This window comes from Apium graveolens, chromosome 2 (assembly GCF_009905375.1).
Source record: "Apium graveolens cultivar Ventura chromosome 2, ASM990537v1, whole genome shotgun sequence".
Taxonomy (NCBI): Eukaryota; Viridiplantae; Streptophyta; class Magnoliopsida; order Apiales; family Apiaceae; genus Apium; species Apium graveolens.
Window position 1 is genome coordinate 62,352,560 of NC_133648.1, and position 9,522 is coordinate 62,362,081.

Sequence of the window (9,522 nt, forward strand, 5' to 3'; positions counted from 1 at the left end):
TAGAATTGCTAAGGCAAAATCATTAATCCATCCCTGATCACCAATAAGACTTGAAGAGTTAATTCTAAGTGTTATTCTACTCTCCTACTTGCAAGTAAAGATGATATGTACTCCCAGGGACGCAAGTTGTTGATTAATGCAAGTTGTCATTCTAAAATGCTTGGATATAAAGAAGCCCTGTGTCCTTTCTCTCTCCTGCCTACCTAACAGCTATTTAATCAAATCAGATGCAATTGGTATTGAATCTCTCTCTCATTAAATATTGTGAAGCTCTTTCAAAATATTCTCTGCACATTTAAAAGCTTGATTTGACAAGGAAAGGTCGTGCCCAATTATTTTTACACCATTAAAAATCTTACATATCTGTAACACTCATCATTTATAGCTTCTTTGATTGTATTTTTAATCATTTGATAAGAGCTATGAGTTTTGAGAGTGATATATACAAGCTGTACATTTAATAGCTTATAACTTGTATTGGCCTTATCTATTTGTAACTTTGAATATTTGTTCAAAGTTATAAGCAACCTATTGCGGTTTAATTTCTTTATACAAGAATTATTGCGTGAACCTTCTTGTGTTTGTTTATTTCATTTGATAATTTCAATATTCGCTGCATTTTAGAGTAAAAACGAAAATCATACATTCACCCCTCCCCTCTGTATGTACCTTTTGGACCTAACACTCTTAATCGAGTCGCGCCGACTCAATTAATTAAACATTCCAGAACCTCTTATCAAGTTTGGCTCGTTTAACTAAACAACCAGAGCCGAGCCCACTTAAACAAGTTATAGTTGGGCGAGCTCGCCAACCACCCGACGTGAATTACAACTCTAATTTAGTTTATAAATGAATGATTTTTTCTTTTCGCATTATTAAATAACTTTTTTATAAAAAATATTATGACTTTAGGGTATAAAATGGTTCAAGTGAGGAAACTTTAAATGTTTAGAAGTTGATATCATTTATTTGACTGATGTGGAGTCCTAATTTATTTGCCTAATTGATAAATTCAGCAAGTTTTCAAGTGAAGAAATTTAAACTTAAGAACCTTAATATATTGTACTTTGTCAATTGTAATAAGAATATTCCATACTGTTATTCAGAATGCGAAGTGTTTTATTATCATCAATTGTGACACTTTCACCTTTTTTTAATTCTTGAGACTTAGATAATATATTTATCACCACACACATTTTAGTGCAATTACTGTCCGAAATAGATAATTCGAGTTTACTTTGACAATAAAACAAACCTACAAAACAAACAAAGACAACTTAATATTTTGGTACCCATATTTTTTGGAATACACCATGATTAGATCATTAAATATATAGAACATGCAAATCAGATTTCGTGATCCACTTTTGGATCACTTTAGTAACTTGATTTTTTGTTATGTATGTTTTATGAGCTTGTTATATGTGAGCTGTATGTTTATTCTAGTTTATTGATTTTATTTTCTAAACTGTTCAGTTTCTTGTCAATCTATATATATAGCATGAACATCTTTAGATGTAGATGTCAATCCAAATTCTCATTTGTCAAATGGAATTTATGTTATATTTACTTCATCATGAACTTGAGTACTTATTCTCCTTGAACAAGCTTTCCTATTCCTTTCTGACAATTTTTTATTTCATATTCAAACTCTTTGATTTTTCTCCTAGCTTGCCGGGACTTCTATTGCACTTTAATCCCTAATTTTGAAGGTTTCCAAGCACGTATCTCGAGAAGTAATTTTATCTTTTAGTTCATTGAGTTCCTTCATATGTACATCATTCCTTTTGATAATTATTTTCTTAAATCCTTCAAGTTAGAGAGTTTTGTGTTTAGATCGGTAATGATTCCATCTTGATTCTTAGTTGATTCTTCTCGGTAATGAGATTAGAAATGATCTTTCTAAAATGAGCATTTTTCTTTTGAAGTTCATTATTTTCATTATTCAATTCAATGGACTCCACAATCGATATAGTGTTATGATCCTGTATGATTAGCTCATCGTATATGGTGTCATATGTTGCCCGGTAAATAAATAGTTATAGAAGGAGAGTTTAATACAATTAATTAAATTTTCAAAATTAAAGACAAATATAAAAAATAAATAGCTTTTACTGATGATATAATTTTTTTTACAACTCCCTCAAAAGATGTTCTTGAGATCTGTTAGTTTACAATGATTCTCGAGATAACGTTTAATTTTAAAGTAAACCTATTATGTGTTTATATATGTTACATATCTACCCTATTAATTACAAGATATGATATATCAGTTATAAACAAACTTTTGTACATATCCTAACTGAGATATACGATCCTATTAATAAAAAATCGACAGATCAATCTTCCATATTTTTCTTGAATTATAGATATCATCATATAAAGATATAACAGTAAATCTTGATCAGCTTGATACTCTGACAAATAACCAAATACTGATGACATCAGCGGCTAAAGCCTTATCGGCTCTAGCATCATCCTGACCATCATTGAATCGGTATTTCCAACATTGCAAAAGGGAACATTAGAGTTAAATGAGTTTACCTCACTGAAATATTTATTCGAATCTAAAAATTTATGTTCGACAAGGGCTTCCATGACCAATCCTTGAATATTATCTCCATCATTAAGACCAACAAGAGATAGGTTTACCATCCTTTCACTTGATTCATCATCTATAGTTGAATCCTTATCATCACTACAGGTTAAGAGTGCATTTTATTTTCTTTTGTCTCTTGAAACAACTTGTTATTTTCTTTTGTAGTGCACATTCGAAACATGCATCATCCTTTAAATTTGTTGACTATATTCTTGCTTCAAAAACTCTTTCTTTTTTTTCTCTATTTCATCATATTTTTAATCATTTTCTTTATTTTTCTAGATATGAGAGCCAGTTCTTCATCTGATTATGAATATATATATATATATATATATATATATATATTATACTGATCTACGGTATAATTTTCCTCCAACTAAGTCATAGCTTGCTGCCCAATATTTGACTTTCTAAGCATCCCTTCGTTCAAGGGGCAATATCCTCTTCTCCAGGTAAGCCCAGATTAGAGTCATCCTAATTTTTCCTTGGTGAATTTCCAAGCATTATTTTCTCTCAATGGAAAGTTTCTTGGCATCGATCAGATAAATAAAACCAGTTAATCTTTGTATTTCTGCCGAAGCTAGCCTTGAGAGCGTATCCGCCTGACCGTTGTTCTCTCTTCCTATTTGGCTTATTTCAAAGGATTCAAAAACTAACAAAATTTCTCTTACCTTGGTGCATAGGCTTTCGTTCGGGGATCCCTTTGCTCGTACTCCCTAGAAAAGTGTTTAACCACTAGCATCGAGTCGCTGAAGACTCTCAAGTGTTTTTATTCGGACTCATTGTTTGTGAGAGGGAAGGTGAACTGAATCTCTTGACAAATTTCAAATCCGTCGGGCTAGAGAGGATTAGTCCAGCCCCATATTTTTTACCGACGACTGAACCATTGAAAAATAACTTCTATTTTCCCGGAGTCTGAATGAGATGTTCCTCCGGAGTAAGATCATTCGGTCTTGAGAAGTTTCATTCGGCCATAAATTTTGCTAGTGTTGGGACTTCATAGCAATTGCCATAATTTTTTCCGAAGCTTCCGGCCTGGTAAGAATCTTTTTTAGTGGTTGATCGATAACCACTTGCACTGTTTGACTTTGCAAATAGTGTCACAATTTTTGGGTGGCCATCACTAACCCATAAGCGAACTTCTTGGTATTCAAATATCTTGATTTTGCATGCTTCAGCACATGAGAGACATAAAAGTCTGGGTGTTGATTTCCTTCATATTTTTTGACTAAAACAGTCCCCAGAGTTCGGTCGGACATGGCTAGATACAACTGAAGGGTTTTCTTTGGATCAAGTCTTATTAAGAGTGGGGTCTTGGTAAAATATTTTTTTACTTCTTCGAAGGCTTTCGAACATTTCAGCCCCATCAACATTCTTGGAACATTTGAGTACAGCAAATGATGGCAGTACTTTTTCCGTCGATCTCGATATGAAATGCCGAAGAGCGGCAATTCTTCTAGTTAACTTCTGAATGTCCCGAACGCATTTTGGGGCTTCCGTGTTGATCACTGCTTGAATTTTTTCTGGGTTTGCTTCAATTTCTTGAGCACTGACCATACAACCCATAAATTTACCACTTGCTACTCTAAATGTACATTTATTCGGGTTGATCATCATGTTGTTCCTTGGGAAGGTTTCGAAGAATTACCTCAGGTCATCGGCGTGGTCTCCGAACAATGATTGCACAATTATATCATCCACATAGGCTTCCATATTTTGGCCAATCTGCTCCTTAAATACCTTGTTCACCATTCTATGGAATGTAGCTCTAGCATTCTTAAGTCTGAAGGGCATTTTAATATATGCATAGGTTCTCTTCGGAGTTATGAATGTTGTCTTCGGCACATCCTTACTATTCATGGAAATTTGATGATAACCAAAAAATACATCACGAAAACTAAGTACCTGGTATCCCGCTGTAATATCTATCAATTGGTCGATGCTAGGAAGAGGGTAGTGGTCCTTTGGACAAGCTTTTCTAAGATCTGTAGTCCATGCACATCCTCCATTTTTCGTTGGACTTTCTTACCACAACCACATTGGACAGCCAGTAGGGATACTCAATTTCTTCAATAAACCTTTCCTCTAGAAGTTTTTTTTACTTCAGCCTCAATTAATTTATTTCACTTGGCGGTAAAAGTCCTTTTCTTCTATTTGACTGGTTTGACCTCAGGCTGAACATTTAGGCAAAGCTTAGCCATTTTGGGATAAAAAATGGGCATGCCTTGGGGCCCCCGGGAAAATACATCATGATATTCCCGAACAACTACTATGACCTTCTCCTTCAGACCTGCTTCCATATTTTTTCCGATGCGGACCATTTGCCTGAATATCCAGCATACAGTTCGACCTCATCAACTTTCATGGTTGGTTCGACTATAGGACATGACAGATCAAATTCCAAAATTTTCCAACTCAATGTTGAGGGTCTGTCATCTACCACTTGGTTCAGCTTCGGTTTGCTTTCTTTTTCCGGATTCGTTAGGGCCTTCATACAATTGGTCTTTTTCAAGATCTTCCAACATTATTATTCGGGCGATCTTCTGAACGCCTCTCATTTCACCGAATTTTTTCTCCGTGTAAACTTCGGCTTGAGGTAGGGAATAGACTTCACCACTTAGAAGGTGGACATAAAAGGTCTTCCCATAATTACATTGTATGGACTTTTAATAGAACCACATAGAATTTCACCTGCTTCTCAATAGTGTTAGACATTTTACCAAAGAGGACTTGTAGAGTGATCGTACCTTCAAATTGAATAGGGTGCCCACAGAAGGCATATAGGGGTGCTTCGTGACAGGGTTTCATCTATACTCCCGACAAGTTCATCTTGTTGTAGGTCTTTGGAACATGATATTGGCTGAGCTACCAGTGTCGACCAATACCTTCCAGATCTTTTTTTCTGATGAGAGGATTGATGACTAAGGAGTCTCCACGAGGGTATATTACACCCTCATAGTCTTTGACACTGAAAGTTATCGGTGAAAGGCATATGTCATAGCCTACTCGTTTATTCGAGTATTTAACTCAACTCAAATAAGAATGTAATAAGTAAATAGTGGATTAATCATCAGAGAGATCTCACAATGTAACATCTGTCAAAGAATAAAGAAACATTGTTCATCTGCAGACTTGAAGATTCACTGGAAGAAGTTCAAGAATTTGATCATGCCTCAGTGATATAAATCAAGATCGTGGATTTAATCAAGTGACAGAGATCTCGTCAAGGTATCATTTATTACAAGGATTCAATCAGAATATAAAAGTCAAGACATGAAGAAACGTCACGAAAGTTAGTCACTCATGAACCAGACAGTACATCGAGTGTCAACATTGAAGTGGCGGAATTGATTCATAAGTCTCAGTGACTTTCAGAAGATTGTCAGAAGAATGGATGCTGCTAAGGGTTAGTATTAATTCTCTATTAATTAATTAAGTCATATAATTTAATTAAGAAAATAAATTCTATATGCAAAGATTAATTTATTGATTAATTGAATTAAATTGATTAATTAATTTAGAATTAATATTAAGGATTTACAAGATTTTAATTGGTTTAAAATCTGCTTAAATTCAGCAAGACAATTCATTTGAACTAGTATGACAATCGGTATGACAATTGATAGTCATACCGAAAGTCATGCCAATACATTTAATTGTCTTATTAGAATTTCTGTTTAGATTAAAATCAGTTATTAATTCAGCAAGACAATTTATTTGAACTAATATGACAATCGGTATGACAATCTATAGTCATACCGAAAGTCTTTCTAGCTCATTTTTAATTGTCTTGCTAGTTGTAAACATTGTCCTACCGAAAGTCTCACAAGCTTAAAGGATTGTCATTCCAATTCAATCTACTCGGCTGTGTTGTTTAAAAGAAGCAGAAGACCAGTTCATAAAAAAAGCAATCAAACAGAATACAAACTCAAGAACAAAAGAAAAAGGAGCAGAAAAATATTTCATCTCATCTGCAACTTCAAGATCAATTTCTAGATTGTAAAGTTAAATCCAATCAACTAGAAATACTTATCTTGTTCTTGTGTATCAATCTAGCGGATTAAAATCCCTAGAACTTAATCTCAAATCGCATTTAGCATTTGATCTTTTAATTACAAAAATAGAAAAAGTTCATGTCGAATTTATTCTAAATTTGTAATAATTGATTTGAGATTAATCCCTTGTAACCGATACCGTAGTTGTAACACCTTTCAAGTTTAATAAAAGTTTTATTTAACTTGAATTTTGTTTCACAATTTTATTCCGCATTTTATTCGATTAAACGGTATTGTTTGCATTCAACCCCCCCTTCTACAAACAAATTGGGACCTAACAATTGGTATCAGAGCCTTCTGATTAACGTACAAATCTAGATCCTAGACTTTTGTGTTTCTTTCACTTCTTGAATTTTTTATTCACTCAAAAAATTCATAATGACTACACAAAAAGTTGGAACCGTTAAAATTCCACTTTTCGATAAAGAAAATTATGTTATGTGGAAGAAGAAGATGCTACTGTTTTTACAGGTTGCTAATCCCAAATATTTGCAAGTGTTGAAGAAGGGTCCAAAAATTCCTATGGTTATGGAACCAGAGGTAATAGAAAATGATGTGGGGATCACCAAAGCGAGAACTTATGTGAAGGATCCTGAGGACTTCTCTCCTGCTGAAATAGAAGAAGCTTCCCTGGATGCTAGCCTTCAATTAATCTTAGTAGATTCCCTTAATCCCCTGATGAATAGACATGTGATGAATTGTAAAGATTCCAAACATATCTGGGAAACTATTGAGATTATTAATGAAGGCACAGAGGAAGTTAGGGAGAACAAACTAGAAATCCTAACCTCTGAGTATGAATACTTTAAATCCAATCCAGGAGAAGGAATCACTGAAGTGTTTGAGAGGTACAATCCATTGATCAACAACCTGAACATTAATGGTAAATACTATTCCATTAGGGAGGTCAACAAAAAGTTCCTTTTAACATTGCCAACTCATCTCGAACATAGAATCACTGCCATAAGAGAAGCAAGAGATCTGAGTGAGATTTCTTTGGAAAGGCTCTATGGTGTTTTAAAGACTTATGAGTTGGAGCAGATTCAGCAGAAGGAAGTTTACGGGAAAGGAAGAGTGGTCAGCACGTCTACTGCTCTAGTAGCTGATGAACAACAACAACAACCACAATATCAACAACAATCTCAACAGTCAGAAAGAATGGTACAGTCTTCCAAGGTTGAAGATAATGTGATAGTAGCAGAATTTGATTCTCCTACTACAAATCAATCAGGAGATGATTATTATTCCTTGGAAGAACTGGAGCAATTGGAGGATGAGTCAATGGCCCTGATTGTCAAGAGATTCTCAAATGTCAGATTCAAAAGGAATCACAAGTTCAAGTACAAGTCCAACTACAACAGATTCCAGAAAGGTGGATCTTCATCCTCTAACACCAGCAGTGGTGGGTATAAAACAGGGATGGTTGATCGAAGCACCATTCGATGCTTCAACTGTAATGAGTTGGGACACTTTGCCACAGAATGCAGGAAGCCAAAACAAGCTAGGAAGAACTCTTACGATTCTAATCAAAAGAGTAAATCTGAAAGGGCGTACCTGGCAAAGGGAAGAAGCTGGGATGATACTGACAGTGAAGATGAAGAAGTTGGGAATCTTGCTCTCATGGCTAGTAATGCAAGCACCTCATCGTCAAGAAAAGAGGTAAAATTTACTGATGCTGAATTAGTTTATCATCTAGGAGGTTCCTTAGATTGTGCTCGTCGTGATAATGAATTGTTAAATCAACAAATCAAAGACCTTGAGAAAGAGGTCAATGAATTAAGACTTGTGCACATTAATCAAGATAAACTAAATGAACAAGTATCTTTTCTAGAGAATAGAGTTGACTGTTATAGACAACTCAAAACTATTCTCAAAGACAAGATCACCGGTCTTGAGGCTAAGGTTAAAGCTTACTTTAATTCTTGTTCGAAGTCCAAAGAGTTTTACAATAAGCAAGCTGTTAATCAAACACATGGAATAGGTTATGATTACAATGCTGCTATTGGAAAATTAGGCATAAACTCCCCTCCTCATGTATGTGCTAAAGGCAGGGAAGTACCACATATGCTTAAGGGTGTTGATGAACCCCTCTATAAAGAATCAATTGCTGAACCATTTGATGAGACCTCTTTTATTATTCAAGAAGAAATCTGTGCTGAAGATAATGCTAATGGGAAAGATGTCTCCAAGTCAAGTGTGTCAAAAGTTTCAGTCAAGGTTGTGAAAGCAACTGAGACTAACTCAGACACACATGAGTTGGATAACACAAATGCCATGTCTACCATGCATAAGTTGCCTATTGTTAATCCTTCTCATAAAGCATGTGGTGTTCCCGATTGTATGTCTTGTGCTTTTAATCTGTTGTTTGCTTATTTTAATGGTAAGCATGTTTCTAATGATAAGACTACTCCTCGTCAGCATGTGAATAATAGAAAGCATGATAGGTCTAAGACTGCTTGTCCTCCTAAAGCTAGAAAGGAGACATTTGTGCCTAAGCCTAACCAGAAATTTGTCAAGGCTGTTCACAAGGTCAAATGTTCAGTCATTGAGAACGTTGAGAATATTGAAATTAAGAATGTTGTTTTGCCTGATAAAGGCCAATTTTACAAGTATGCCGGACCCAGCCAAGCTTGGGTTCCGAAGAAGTTCTAATCCATTTGTATTGCAGGGCATTAAACAGGTACAACCGGTAGTGTGGATTCTTGACAGCGGATCGTCAAGACATATGACCGGAGATAGAGCCCTGCTATCAAATGTGGTTGAGAAAGCTGGCCCAGTGGTTACCTTTGGAGATAACAGCAAAGGTTTAACGGAGGGATATGGCTGTTTGCTAGCTGGAAATGTTATCATTGAAAATGTATATATTGT